Source organism: Rutidosis leptorrhynchoides, chromosome 11, assembly GCF_046630445.1.
Source record: "Rutidosis leptorrhynchoides isolate AG116_Rl617_1_P2 chromosome 11, CSIRO_AGI_Rlap_v1, whole genome shotgun sequence".
Taxonomy (NCBI): domain Eukaryota; kingdom Viridiplantae; phylum Streptophyta; class Magnoliopsida; order Asterales; family Asteraceae; genus Rutidosis; species Rutidosis leptorrhynchoides.
In genome coordinates this window covers 220,037,876-220,054,657 of record NC_092343.1, presented here as the reverse complement: position 1 = coordinate 220,054,657, position 16,782 = coordinate 220,037,876, and positions in this window count along the sequence as shown.

Sequence of the window (16,782 nt, the reverse complement as noted above, 5' to 3'; positions counted from 1 at the left end):
AAACGCTAATATGAAGAAAAAGCTTTTATAAATGAGTTCATATTATGCTACAAGATAGTATTGACTACTCTTAATATTCTGTATGATTAACTTGTTTCATTTGACTATTTTGAAGGAAATGTCACTGACTACTCGACACACCTTGAATATGAGCGAAGAGGAATTTCGTGCCTTTCTTATTTCAAATATAGCCGCAGTACAGGTCGTGCTACATACCAACAATAACTTTGAATCTAGTAATACAGCTAACGGCGCAAGAAATCGTGTAGGATGCTCCTACAAGGAATTCACTGCCTGCAAACCTTCAGAATTTGATGGGACCGAAGGACCAATCGGATTGAAACGGTGGACCGAGAAAGTTGAATCGGTGTTTGCCATAAGTAAGTGTGCTGAAGGAGATAAAGTGAAGTACGCTACGCATACCTTCACAGGTATTGCATTAACATGGTGGAATACCTATCTAGAGCAAGTGGGACAAGATGTTGCTTACGCTCTACCGTGGTCAGCATTCAAGCACTTGATGAACGAGAAGTACCGTCCCAGAACCGAGGTCAATAAGATCAAGTCAGAACTTAGAGGGTTACGAACACAGGGATTCGATATTACTTCGTACGAAAGACGATTCATAGAATTGTGCCTATTGTGTCCGAGAGCGTTCGAAGATGAGGAAGAGAAGATCGACGCGTTTGTGAAAGGGTTACTGTAACGACCCTGACTTTTCCATCTTTAATTAATAATGGTTATTATTAATACTTGTCATTAAATGAATGTATGTGATTACATTTACTTGTTACCATGGTACATCATACATGACTTTTGAATGCCCGAAATGTCTTTGTGACACATGAAACTTTCACGAATAATATTTTTAGAATATTATTTACATTCATGATTGATTTTATTAATCATTTTAATTAACTATGGTTATTAGTTAATTACTTGGGCTTTGTTGGATTAAATTGCTAATTACTTGGACATGGGCTTTTATTAGTGATTAGTGGACTTAGAAGCCCACCCTACTCACTATTAGTGGACTTAGAGACTTATGGAATATAGTTTCACACCTTTACCATGCAAATGCATCTAAATAACCAACTTTTGAACCTTTATCATACAAGAGACTAGTAGACAACTCCCCCTCCCCCTTTTTCTTTGAAACCGACGGCTCCCATGATCAAAGGTGATTCAAAATATTTTTTTTACAATACTTACTCTCTTGTACTCACTCATACTTCCTCTCATTCTCACACACACTTACTTACACTTTTCTCTCATCTCACTTTTCTCTCAAGATTGTAAGTAGCAAGAACATTTTCTCTCTTCTTTCCTTGTCTTAAAAACGAACCAACAACCTTCATCATCATCATTCTTTTGTTTGATTTGTTACTTGTTCTTATTGTAGCTTACTTACTTGTTATTTTAGTTATTACTTACTAGTATTTAAGGATCAAACTTTTTAGTTTGTTCTTCTTTTATCTTGTATTTACAAGAACAACACAAGAGCTAAACTCTCTAGTTTATGTTCTACTTTTAATGTTTGGAAGATTAAAGTTCATGAGTTGTTAAATTCATACTTGTGATTCATGTTTGTAAACTTCAAGTTTACTTTCTTAAAAGATCAAACTTTGGTTTGAATCTTTAAAGTATGAACAATCCATGAACTAGTTACTTGTTTACTTAGTTTATTACTTCATATTATGCACTTTAATTTCATGTTGTTGGTTTAAATGGTCAAGTATTACAAGTTAGTCTTGATCTCATACTTTCTTGAACTAAAGTTAACTTTAAAAGTTCAAGAACATGTAAGTAAGTTTTCTTTAATTATAACTTTGTACACTTATGTTAGATCTAGACTTTTGAGTCTTGGATCTTCAAGATCAAACTAAGAACTATGTTCTATAACTTAAGATCTTGATTAGTTAGTTTATTTTCAAGTTTGAAGTTCTACATTTCTTTTATATTTCATGTATGTGTTAAATCTAAGACTTTGATGTAACTTTGGTTCATCAAAACACTTGCAACACTTGATTGAGTTGTGCTACACATCTTAGACTTGCACTTGGGTTATGATGGTCAAAACTTGGTAAATATGATGTAAACCCATCAACGAGTTGTACACTTGAAGCTATATGCATCAAGGATGAGAACCGTGATGAACATCAAGCACCAAAACTCACCGGAACCTACTGTTTTTCTGTTTCTGTGTCTGGTCAGTAAGACCTGGGCTACTGTGACTATGATTTTCAGATATCTCTGTTTGAGTAGATAACTTCTCATATAGGACTCGTCTTAATCCGAGTTACAGTTTAGGATTTATGGCCCTCCGATCGTCACTATGTCCATTTAACGTTGTGCTGAAAATTCTGACCTACTCGCACTTAGACCGTCGCCACGGTCAAACGAAGACGAGTTTGCTTCTTTAATTTTTACCACACTTAAAGGACTCATAGATGGATCCATGGCCACTGGTATCACCTTATTTCAGTAAGTATTGAGACCGTGGTGACTGACCGAACTCAGCCTTTGTTTTAAACTCCTTTCATGAACGAAACTTACTTTACACCTTTTGTTTGATGATGAATGATGATGACCTTTAAGACCTAATTTACATACTTTTAAACCTTTTGGGACGATTTACTGACTTAGTACTATTTGACTTAGGTTGAGGACTTTCTGGACCTACGTACTTGCTTATTTCCCGACTCGACTTTACCGCTACCTTATCATTGTGAGTTATAGCATTCCCTTTTTACTTTAACTTATTTTGGGAACTGAGAATACATGCGGATTTTATGTTCTACATACTAGGCACGAGTACTTAAACTTATATATGTGTGGGTTATACAATGGCATAAATATTCCCTTTAGCTCGGTAACGTTTAATCATTGGTTTTTGAACTGTAAACGCGAATCTTAGATATGGATCCATAGGGTTTGACATCCTCACTCGGGCTAGTCGAGCTAGCATTTAACGAGTGTTTAATACTTCGTAAACATACGCACTTGCCAAGTGTACTTTCAGGGGGTGATATATTATTAAACGTTAAGTTAGTTACCGAGTGCCCAAGGTTGAGCATATACTTAAACATACTGATTTGGATTATTGATTCGAAACGCTCTTTGTAGCACTAAAATCTCGTGGCCTACCTTACATTACTGTTATACTTAAACTATAGCTCACCAACCTTTGTGTTGACATTTTAAGCATGTATTTCTCAGGTGCTTGAGGTTGCTAGCTTCCGCTGTTGTACTAGTCTTGCTGTAGACACCCGCTGCTCTAGAGTTGTCACCGCATGAACTACTTTATCTTGCATTCAAACTTAAATACTTTTGAACTATGTTTTGTAACGACCATTGGGGTCACATACACTTATTAATTGCTTCCGTTCATTGAAGCATACTTTTGATGTAAAACATTTGACGTTAGTTATGACGTCACCTTTTATTATGAATGCAAACTCTTTTTGAAATTGCATATAGTACTTAACCTTGTAATGATCCTGTTTTTGATGGTCCGTACATGATGATTTAGCGCGGGGCATCACTTTTGGTATCAGAGCATTGGTTGTAGGGAATTAGGGTGCATTAGTGACTCTAAGACCGACCCGAGTAGGATTCACTAATAGGACTAATCTACAACTTGCTAGTTTACTTGTTTCCGCTGAACTTACTGCATGCTGCTGCTTACTTTTACTGCTATATGCCATATACTACTACTTGTTTTCGCTACTGCATGCTATTATCTGCTTTCGATTGCATGCTACTGTGTTATATTACTGCATATTACCGTTTACTACTACTGCATGTCACTGCTTACTTTTACTGCTGTATGAACTTACTGCATACTACCGTTTCCTTTTACTGCTATGTAAACTCGCTGTATGCCTTTGTTTACTCTCGTTACTGCATGCTACTATCTGCTTTTAACATGTTACTTCAGTGTGATACTGTTACTATTGCCATGCCACGTGCTGCTGTAAACGATCTAGGCTGCTGTAGTTGATATGCCTGATTACGCTCTTGCCACACGTCTACTAATTGCTGTACCGACTTGGAGAACTTATCCTTCCCAGTTCAGATGTTTTCCTGAACTACTTTCCCACTTGTCTAACCCTAAGAACTAGTAGTGTAATCCACCTGTTACTACTGCTCCACAGTTCCAGAGATCGAAACATTACTTCACGCAATCTAGAAGATAGTTCAGTTGACGCATATCCTGTACGCTTGCATGATCGTCCCTTAACTCTTTCATCCTTCACCACTGCTCGACGATCTAACGACACTTTTGGACTTAAGTCCCTAACACTCCTAGACATTGGATAAGTCGGGAGGACATCTCCTCTCACAAGGTCATAGTACCTTCTACTGATGCTCAAACACATCGTATTACTACTTGCTACACGTACAACCCGACGCGAGACCCGGATTGAATATATGGAAGGAACCTAACAACGTTACCTGAATCCGAACCTTTGAAGAAACTTCGGGACACTTAGGCATTAATACATGATCTACGGAACCTACGCACCCACATCGAGAAACTGTGAGATTAGTTATGTCGATTCTGTTTTGAGATGGCATAGATAAAGCACTGTTAGATGAAATTGTGTATAATTGGAAGTGATCACGTTACATTGACCATATGGAATGGTATTGGAATGAACGCACAATTTAGTACAATATAATGACGCCAGGCCAGCGTGATTTTATTGAAGTAAATCATGCAGAAGTTCCAATGTTACTACATGAGGAATATGGAGTGATCTAGGGAAAATTTTGTTGGGAATCACTTGAGCATACACATTGTAGCCTGTTAAAGATAGGGAAATAATAACCACGTAGCCAAGATACTGTACAAGAGGGGCCTTGATTGCAGAATTGATAACCCGAAAATTTGCTGTAGATATCGATACCCTGGACATTTAAGGAAAATGTTCTCATATAGGAAAAACTTTAAAATTCCCTGCGGTAAAGCAATCGTTATGGAGACTTGCAAGGATCCTGATTTTAGTTAGGGTACGTTTCATCACAACGTTTTATTGTCTCAGGTTGTTTAATATTAGAGCGATAGAAACCTTATATCTAAGAACCTTAGTGTTACGACTAATAAGCCAATAACAACCATGAGGGTTAAGTATTCTATAGGGCAAACAAATGGTAAGCTGAGGAAGATAGAGGAATAATTTAAGGTTGTACTTTAAGATTAACAGGTGGGTCATTTGGAGATGACCTCATATTAACCAAACTTGGAAGTTTTAATGTAGTAGTTGAAAAGGATTAGTTACCTACACACAGGCATATGTTATTTGAGAAGATTGATAAAATTTTCACTGCAGTATAATAAGATTGGTTGGAATGAACCTTAGGATTAATCTAACACCCATCAATTAGGGATATTGGATGCAATAGTTGGATTAAGTTTAAGATTAACTTAATACCCATCAAGTTAGGAAACTTGATGAAATAGTTGGAACGAACTGACTTTCAAGGATGAAGGCGGAATTTATTTATAATGAGGAAAATTTATTCGTATACCTCGCAAGAATGGTGAAACTATTATGGGAAGAGATGTAGCCGAAAACCGAACCTTATTAGTTACATGACAACAACCCAAAATCCCACAATGGAAATGGGAAGAAATTCATCACTAACTACCAGAGACGGTAGGCGGTTAGGACATCATCTAGGTCATTATTGACCATCTCGCCAAAACTGCTCACTTTCTAGCCATGAAAGAAATCGATACAATGGACAAACTTGTACAACGATACTTAAAGGAAATTGTATTCCGTCACTTCAGCAATTCAAACTCTATATTAAAGATTACCCAAGAACCTCATTTGATACTCCTTCTTATGAAACTCTAGACCCTCACCTATTTCTAGAGATTCCTTATTCGATGATAACCGCAACATCATCCTTCTTACTTCAATATTAGACATACCAGTTCAAAATTTTCCTAAAATCAATGACTGGCTAACTCTCATCCTCATACTCTCCCATTCGTACCTCACTTATAAGCAACAGCTTCACACTTAAGCATATTTGGTCAAGGGACTTATGCCCTATTAATAGTTGTCAATCTCATCTAAATTCAATGGTTTTTATTACCTTAAATATCACTCAAAATTTTCAAAAGTCTTTTACTCGATTCTCATCAATCTTTTCCAACTTGTAACCTCCGAAATATGAAAAATTTTGTGTGCCGAAATTTTACACACATTATTTTACTGTGCTATCCTCTCAAAGCTTTATAAAAATAAATTTATTTTATCTGCCATTCATGCAAAATTTTGAAATCGTATCCATTATATAAAATTATATAAAATAAAGTAAATGATTACTTATTTTTGACAAATACATATGAAACTTTACTTTCACTTTTACAAATCAAATCCTTCATTTAAAAGATATTATACTTTGAACGGTACGTGTTGTACATAACCTTAATTTACTAAGAACTTCATTTCTTCTCTTACATAAACAATTTCTATAAAACTTTCGTTGCTTATTATATATAAAACTTCTTGTGTTATTCGTATCCAAGTCATCATAAGGGCTTTATAACCGTCAAAATCGAAAGATTCATGAATATGTGATAAAGGCACTGACTACCACGTCATGTAAGGCCTTCAGACATCCACATAAACCATTCAAGACTATTGCGTTACCCCATGGATTTATTTCACCACACATGTTGGAACAATGCTCTTTCTTACATAACTCTAAGTCCTAACTCATTCCAAGAAACTCTCATTTAGTAACATTAACACCATCGGTATTCTGACTTCATTATTAGTCACTACCTGTTTGGCATTTTGCAAATTCAAGAAGCGATTAACTTCTCATCCTCGTGCTCTATCCTTCGTACCTCACTTTTTAGCAACAGATTTGCACGTGAATATTTTAGCCCAAAGACTTGTGTCCAGATAATTACCAAAACTACATTTATGTCATTAGTTTTCATTACCTAGTAACTGGCCACCCGATGATTCAAAGCTTTTCCACTCAAACTTTTCCAACTCGTAACCTTTGCAATACGAAAAAAAAAACTATGTTTATCAAAAATTTTACACGTTGTTTATTTGTGCGGTCCTCACAAGGTTTACAGACAATGAAAGTACTAAAAACTTTTCTGTCACTTATACGATTTATAAAATCATATATGTATAAATTTATACTTACTTATTTTTACTAAGTTATATCTTCAAATTATTTAAAAACCGCTCCTTTACTGAGTTATTCAACTTAAGTCAAATAGTTTTGTGCAAAATGGTACACGTTGTACCTACTTCTAAATTTACTAGGAACTTCATTCCGTTTACGTTGTCACAACAAACGGTTAAAGGTTTTGTTTTTCAAAACTCCCTTAGCTGATTCATTAAAGGTTTCCATATTAGACTACACCATGTATGATCAAACTTTTTCTCGCCCTCTGTTAGAGATGAAACTTACTATTAAGATCTTTGTTAAAAACTCTTGAGCCACTTTGGATGGCGGTTTTATAAAATTTGTTACAAAATTTGTTAGAAAATTTGTTAGAAAATCTTTGCACCCATAAAATGTTCTTTTAAAGCTAGACATGACAAAAACGCGGGCCGATAAATCAGTTTTCCAGAGTACACTAAATGGTCACCCCTTGTAGGAAAGGCACTAGGTGAGTTTCTGTTCTCAATACTTCACGGCAAATCGCAACACCCTCGTAAACATCATCTCTATGAATCAGTCTGTTAAGATACAAGAATCATTTTTGGAGATTCTTTTCACTCAGGGTAAACCATTCATTAGGACCAAGGGTTCACGTATCTTCTCAACCGCACATAAGTACACGGATAAATTCAGAACGAACCACTCGAAGAGTTCACTCTCGTTCAAAGACCGCACCTTTCGTGCGACTTTCTTTCGGAAATGTAATATAAAATACTTTGAGAACCTATGAATCTTGTTATCCTCTTGGGAGGGGACTGCTTAAAACATCTGCGACACGGATGTGGTTACGCTACACATTCCTTCCTTCATTGGTTGCAACTGTATGTTGCTTTAGTTAACGTTAACCCTAACTTCAACATATAACTGAAAGGATGAAGTTACATTACGGAACTGTGCTTTTCATTTCATCCAAGGATAGGTTCACCTACAGTATGGTAAACTAGGTGATATCCCTCATTATTCGTTCAGACCGATCTGAAGACACTATGAATAATTATGACTTGCAAGTCCGATTGATCACTTTTAGCTAACTTTCAATTCACTTATTCAAATGAAACGTTCTTAAAAATCGGGTTCCTTATTCCTATGGCCTCCTTCTGAAATTAAGGGGTTTAGTAAAATCCGTGGCTATCACTATCCAGACATCAAATCGCATGGTTGTGATCACCATATTTCTCATTCTACCTGTCAGCTTTATATTACGACATACACGCTCAACGTTTTATATGAGCTTAGAATCATTCATGATGCATTTCATGCATCCAACTTACCGAAGATGCCTGTAAGGCTAAACACACCATCTTTCCTTTTATGGGTGTACATTCAGATGACATACTCATGTTAAGCAGAAACGAAATCGATTTGTTGATCTCTTAGGACAAGAGACTTAAATTAATGGCATGTACCCATTCTTACTTTCATACACCAAAATACCTTTCAAGGTAAATAACTTACTTCTGAGCCCACGAGTCTCACGGAACTTTGATACGCCCTTCTTATTCGAATACGGTACCATTATTTGGTCACTCCTTAAAATTTCGGGACGAAATTTTCTTTAACAGGTGGGTAATGTAACGACCCTGACTTTTCCATCTTTAATTAATAATGGTTATTATTAATACTTGTGATTAAATGAATGTATGTGATTACATTTACTTGTTACCATGGTACATCATACATGACTTTTGAATGCCCAAAACGTCTTTGTGACACACGAAACTTTCACGAATAATATTTTTAGAATATTATTTACATTCATGATTAATTTTATTAATCATTTTAATTAACTATGGTTATTAGTTAATTACTTGGGCTTTGTTGGATTAAATTGCTAATTACTTGGACATGGGCTTTTATTAGTGATTAGTGGACTTAGAAGCCCACCCTACTCACTTAGTGGACTTAATTAGCCCATTTTAATGTGTAAGTATCACCTTAAGATGCAACTAGTTAGTTTAGAGACTTATGGAATATAGTTTCACACCTTTACCATGCAAATGCATCTAAATAACCAACTTTTGAACCTTTATCATACAAGAGACTAGTAGACAACTCCCCCTCTCCCTTTTTCTTTGAAACTGTCAACTCCCATGATCAAAGGGGATTCAAAATATTTTTTTTACACTACTTACTCTCTTGTACTCAGTCATACTTCCTCTCATTCTCACACACACTTACTTACACTTTTCTCTCATCTCACTTTTCTCTCAAGATTGTAAGTAGCAAGAACATTTTCTCTCTTCTTTCCTTGTCTTAAAAACGAACCAACAACCTTCATCATAATCATTCTTTTGTTTGATTTGTTACTTGTTCTTGTTGTAGCTTACTTACTTGTTATTTTAGTTATTACTTACTAGTATTTAAGGATCAAACTTTTTAGTTTGTTCTTCTTTTATCTTGTATTTACAAGAACAACACAAGACCTAACTCTCTAGTTTATGTTCTACTTTTAATGTTTGGAAGATTAAAGTTCATGAGTTGTTAAATTCATACTTGTGATTCATGTTTGTAAACTTCAAGTTTACTTTCTTAAAAGATCAAACTTTGGTTTGAATCTTTAAAGTATGAACAACCCATGAACTAGTTACTTATTTACTTAGTTTATTATTTCATATTATGCACTTTAATTTCATGTTGTTGGTTTAAATGGTCAAGTATTACAAGTTAGTCTTGATCTCATACTTTCTTGAACTAAAGTTAACTTTAAAAGTTCAAGAACATGTAAGTAAGTTTTCTTTAATTATAACTTTGTACACTTATGTTAGATCTAGACTTTTGAGTCTTGGATCTTCAAGATCAAACTAAGAACTATGTTCTACAACTTAAGATCTTGATTAGTTAGTTTATTTTCAAGTTTGAAGTTCTACATTTCTTTTATATTTCATGTATGTGTTAAATCTAAGACTTTGATGTAACTTTGGTTCATCAAAACACTTGCAACACTTGATTGAGTTGTGCTACACATCTTAGAATTGCACTTGGGTTATGATGGTCAAAACTTGGTAAATATGATGTAAACCCATCAACGAGTTGTACACTTGAAGCTATATGCATCAAGGATGAGAACCGTGATGAACATCAAGCACCAAAACTCACCGGAACCTACTGTTTTGCTGTTTCAGGGTCTGGTCAGTAAAAGCTGGGCTACTGTGACTATGATTTTCAGATATCTCTGTTCGAGTAGATAACTTCTCATATAGGACTCATCTTAATCCGAGTTACGGTTTAGGATTTATGGCCCTCCGATCGTCACTATGTCCATTTAACGTTGTGCTGAAAATTCTGACCTACTCACACTTAGACCGTCGCCACGGTCAAACGAAGACGATTTTGCTTCTATAATTTTTACCACACTTAAAGGACTCATAGACGGAGCCATGGCCACTGGTCTCACCTTATTTCAGTAAGTATTGAGACCGTGGTGACTGACTGAAATCAGCCTTTGTTTTAAACTCCTTTCATGAACAAAACTTACTTTACACCTTTTGTTTGATGATGAATGATGATGACCTTTAAGACCTAATTTACATACTTTTAATCCTTTTGGGACGATTTACTGACTTAGTACTATTTAACTTAGGTTGAGGACTTTCCGGACCTACGTACTTGCTTATTTCCCGACTCGACTTTACCGCTACCTTATCATTGTGAGTTATAGCATTCCCTTTTTACTTTAACTTATTTTGGGAACTGAGAATACATGCGGATTTTATGTTTTACATACTAGGCACGAGTACTTAAACTTATATATGTGTGGGTTATACAACGGCATAAACATTCCCTTTAGCTCGGTAACGTTTAATCATTGGTTTTTGAACCGTGAACGCGAATGTTAGATATGGATCCATAGGGTTTGACATCCTCACTCGGGCTAGTCGCGCTAGCATTTAACGAGTGTTTAATACTTCGTAAACATACTCACTTACCAAGTGTACTTTCAGGGGGTGATATATTATTAAACGTTAAGTTAGTTACCGAGTGCCCACGGTTGAGCATATACTTAAACATACTGATTTGGATTATTGATTCGAAACGCTCTTTGTAGCACTAAAATCTCGTGGCCTACCTTACATTACTGTTATACTTAAACTATAGCTCACCAACCTTTGTGTTGACGTTTTTAAGCATGTATTTCTCAGGTGCTTGAGGTTGCTAGCTTCCGCTGTTGTACTAGTCTTGCTGTAGACACCCGCTGCTCTAGAGTTGTCACCGCATGAACTACTTTATCTTGCATTCAAACTTAAATACTTTTAAACTATGTTTTGTAACGACCATTGGGGTCACATACACTTATTAATTGCTTCCGTTCATTGAAGCATACTTTTGATGTAAAACATTTGACGTTAGTTATGACGTCACCTTTTATTATGAATGCAAACTCTTTTTGAAATCGCATATAGTACTTAACCTTGTAATGATCCTGTTGTTGATGGTCCGTACATGATGATTTAGCACGGGGCATCACAGTTACTGGAGAGAATCCAAGAAGATATAAGTTCACACGAGCTTGCCTCCATACAAAAGGCATGTAGAATGGCTCACAAACTAGTGAACCTGATTGAGGGAAGAATTAAAGAACAGGTGGCCGAAGAGGCCAACGTGAAGCTAGTCAAAAGAAAGTGGGAGGAAAATGGTGATAAGAGTCACCAAAACAACAACAACTATCCCAACAATCGTAACATCAATCGCAACTACAACAAACGGCACAACAACAACAACTACAACAATCATCCCAACAACAATAACAACCGCAACAACAATCAAAAGCAGCTATGCCAAAGGTGTGAAAAGTATCACTCGGGGTTCTGCACCAAATTTTGCAACAAGTGTAAAAGAAATGGTCATAGCACGGTGAAGTGTGAGGTCTATGGACCAGGGGTTAACAGAACAAAAGGAACAAATGGTGTCAGAACGAGTAATGGTGGAGCAAGTAGTTTTGGAGCAAGTTATGCCAATGTAGTTTGTTATAAATGTGGAAAACCGGGCCACATTATTAGAAATTGCCCGAACCAGGAGACCACGAATGGACAAGGCTGTGGAAGAGTTTTCAATATTAATGCGGCAGAGGCACAGGAAGACTTGGAGCTTGTTACAGGTACATTTCTTATTGACAATAAATCTTCTTACGTTTTATTTGATTCGGGTGCGGATAGAAGCTATATGAGTAGAGATTTTTGTGCTTAATTAAGTTGTCCATTGACGCCGTTGGATAGTAAATTTTTACTCGAATTAGCAAACGGTAAATTAATTTCAGCAGATTATATATGCCGGAATCGAGAAATTAAACTGGGTAGCGAAATATTTAAGATTGATTTGATACCAGTAGAGTTAGGGAGTTTTGATGTAATAGTTGGCATGGACTGGCTGAAGGAGATGAAAGCAGAGATCGTATGTTACAAAAATGCAATTCACATTGTACGAGAAGAAGGAGAACCCTTAATGGTGTACGGAGAAAAGGGCAACACGAAGCTACATCTTATCAGTAATTTGAAGGCATAAAAACTAATAAGAAAAGGTTGCTATACTATTCTAGCACACGTCGAGAAAGTACAAACTGTAGAAAAGAGCATCAATGATATTCCCGTCGCAAAAGAATTTCCCGATGTATTTCCGAAAGAATTACCTGGACTACCTCCACATCGATCTGTTGAATTTCAAATAGATCTTGTACCAGGAGCTGCACCAATAGCTCGTGCTCCTTACAGACTCGCACCCAGCGAGATGAAAGAACTGCAAAGCCAACTGCAAGAACTATTAGAACGTGGTTTCATTGGACCAAGCACCTCACCATGGGGAGCTCCTGTTTTGTTTGTCAAGAAGAAGGATGGTACATTTAGGTTGTGTATTGACTACAGAGAGTTGAATAAACTTACCATCAAAAACCGTTATCCACTGTCGAGAATTGACGACTTATTTGATCAACTACAAGGCTCGTCGGTTTATTCGAAAATCAATTTACGTTCTGGATATCATCAAATGCGAGTAAAGGAGGATGATATTCTAAAAACTGCTTTTAAGACGCGTTATGGTCATTACGAGTTTATGGTTATGCCGTTTGGATTGACTAACGCACCGGCTATGTTCATAGACCTTATGAACCGAGTGTTTGGGCCATATCTTGATAAGTTTGTCATTGTTTTCATCGATGACATACTTATTTACTCAAAGAATGATCAAGAGCACGAAGAACATTTGAGAAAAGTGCTAGAAGTATTGAGGAAAGAAAAACTGTACGCTAAGTTCTCAAAGTATGCATTTTGGTTGGAAGAAGTTCAATTCCTCGGTCACATAGTGAACAAAGAAGGTATCCAGGTAGACCCGGCAAAGATCAAAACCGTTGAAAAGTGGGAAACCCCAAAAACTCCGAAGCATATACGTTAATTTTTAGGATTGGCTGGTTACTATAGAAGATTCATCCAAGATTTCTCCAAAATAGCAAAACCCTTGACTGCATTAACGCATAAAGGGAAGAAATTTGAATGGAAGGATGAACAAGAGAAGGCGTTTCAGTCATTGAAGAAAAAGCTAACTACGGCACCTATATTGTCATTGCCTGAAGGGAATGATGATTTTGTGATTTATTGTGATGCATCAAAGAAAGGTCTCGGTTGTGTATTAATGCAATGAACGAAGGTGATTGCTTATGCGTCTAGACAATTGAAGATTCACGTGCAAAATTATACAACTCACGATTTGGAATTACGTGCTGTTGTTTTTGCATTAAAGACTTGGAGGCATTATTTATATGGGGTCAAAAGTATTATATATACCGACCACAAAAGTCTCCAACATATATTTAATCAGAAGCAACTGAATATGAGACAACGCACGTGGATTGAACTGTTGAATGTTTATGATTTTGAGATTCGATACCACCCGGGGAAGGCGAATGTGGTAGCCGACGCTTTGAGTAGAAAGGACAGAGAACCTATACGTGTAAAAGCTATGAATATAATTATTTGTACTAACCTTACTACTCAAATAAAGGAGGCGCAACAGGGAGTTGTAAAAGAAGGAAAGTTGAAGAATGAGATACCCAAAGGGTCAGAGAAACATCTTAATATTCGGGAAGACGGAACCCGATATAGGGCTGATAGAATTTGAGTACCAAGGTTTGGAGATGTGAGAGAAATGGTACTTAAAGAAGCACATAAAACCAGATATTCAATACTTCCCGAAACGGAGAAGATGTATAAAGATCTCAAGAAACACTTTTGGTGGCCGGGTATGTGTTGGAATTTAACAAGTTCATATATCTTAAAACCTTTTAAGAATCATTATAAACGGAAGCGTGTAATTATCAATTTTAACTTGTTAATCTTTAAACCATTTAAAGCCAAATCCCATCAAGGATCAAGTTGTGAAAATATATGCTTACAATTAACAAGAAAAGAAGTGATTCAATACCTCCTCAAAACCAAGTTTGAGGGCTATTTTGAAGGCCTTAGATGATGATGAAGATGATAGAACAATACACCAAACCACCCTTGAGTTGGTTAAACCTTTATCACCTTGAAACCTAGCTTGAAACCCACTTTTCTGCCCTTGAGAAAACCGAACAGCAGCAGCAGTATTTGAGCTGAAATGTGTGATGAAAATGATGATTTAAAAGCTTCTAACTTGAAGCCTCAAGTGTAGTATACCCCAAGCTTTGATCACCAACACACCCTTTGTATTTAGTTAGGATTTAGAACACTTGAATGTGATCAAATAGCAAGCAAAGGAACCTCCTTTTTCTCCAAAACAGTTCGGCAAAAGGGGGCTGCAGAACCAGAATTTTGAAGTCACTTTTATGTGTGTTATCCTCTCACTCTTGAGTCAAGGCCTTGGTTAATACATGAGCATGCACCTTGGCACTTGTGTGTTATTAAAAGTAAACATAAACAAGGCATGCTTGTGAGTCTTGGAGTCACAAATTCTGCACTATATATATTATATAACAATGTATTTATACATATATATATATAAACTAGATATATATATAAAACATGTATATATATTTTTATGTTACTTTTATATTTTATAAACCCTTTTATAAAATATAACACAATATAATCATTTAAACTTATAAACAATTATATATAAATTATCCAAATAATTCATCTCAAGTGATAACATTTTGAAAAACTGATTTTCTAAAATCCAAGTATCGCGTATTTATTTAATGATCCATTCATTAAGATTAAATACGATTAAGGTGTCGGCAAGCTTGTTATTGGGTATGACCCGACTTGGATCATAACATATTAGCCACATTAATTCAATATGTCTCTTGGGCATACGAAAAACCTTCAATCTCCCACTTGCACGAGAAACATATGAATTAATGCAAGTGATGGATACCACCTAACGACCGTCCATCACCCCCAATATGTTATGACTTTGTGCCATTCAATAACATCATCCCTTTCGAGTTCCCATCTCCAATATGAATAGGTAAATCTTTCATAGTATCCTTTCGTCCTAGATGTCATGTTAAATCCAAGAGACACAGAGTGATCACTCTCTTATAGATTTAACTTTATCAGGCCTTAAACATCTGACTCTCAACGAATAAGAGGGACAAATTCCATCTTGACTACATATGTCCTAAATACATACCATGCATTATACCTGAGCTATTCCTTATGAACTACCATATTTCAGAATAGCGAAGGAAAGAATCAAGGCACAATACCTGGTAAATATCCGAACCCAATACGTATCTCAGGTCAGAGGATACAATGATATTCGCCTTTACTCAAGATTACATGTGATCAACCACAAAGGCTCCATTTAGTAAATCTTGAGAGCGGGTCTTCTAATATTTGTATCCAACAAATATCTATGAACCTTGGTTGCAACCTTGCCCCACATTCATCCCGTGAATGTATACCAATCCAAGTTCATAATAGTCTAAACCTCACATTTGCTCCCACAAATGTGATCGACTACGGAATTTAGAATAATTACTTATTCATGGATAAAATATGCAAAATAGGAACATAACTCAAAATAAATTAATACCATAATTATATTAATGATTTTGAACAATTTCGTTCCGTTACAATACTTAAAATAGATCATGACCAATCACTAGAATATCGAATCCCTAATGCACAAACATGTCCTGCATGTTTTGATCCATGTAAGAGCTTCGTGAGAGGATCCGCTATATTAAGATCTGTGTGAACTTTGCGAATACATATCTTTCCTTTTTCAACTTCATCCCTTATGTAGTTGAATCTCCACTCAATGTGACGGGTCTTTTGGTGAGCACGAGGTTCCTTGATTTGAGTAATCGCACCCTCGTTGTCACAAAAGATCTCAAGAGGGTCCTGAATGGAAGGGACTACTCCTAAGTCGTCGATGAATTTCTTCATCCATGCAGCTTCCTGAGCTGCCAATGAGGCGGCAATGTACTCCGACTCTGTAGTGGATAATGCAACAACATCCTGTTTTGAACTCTTCCAAGAGACTGCACCTCCATTTAATGTGAAGACATAACCGGATTGTGATCGAGAATCATCACGATCAGTTTAGAAACTCGCGTCCACGTAACCTTTTACAGCGAGTTCCTCCTCACCAGACCCA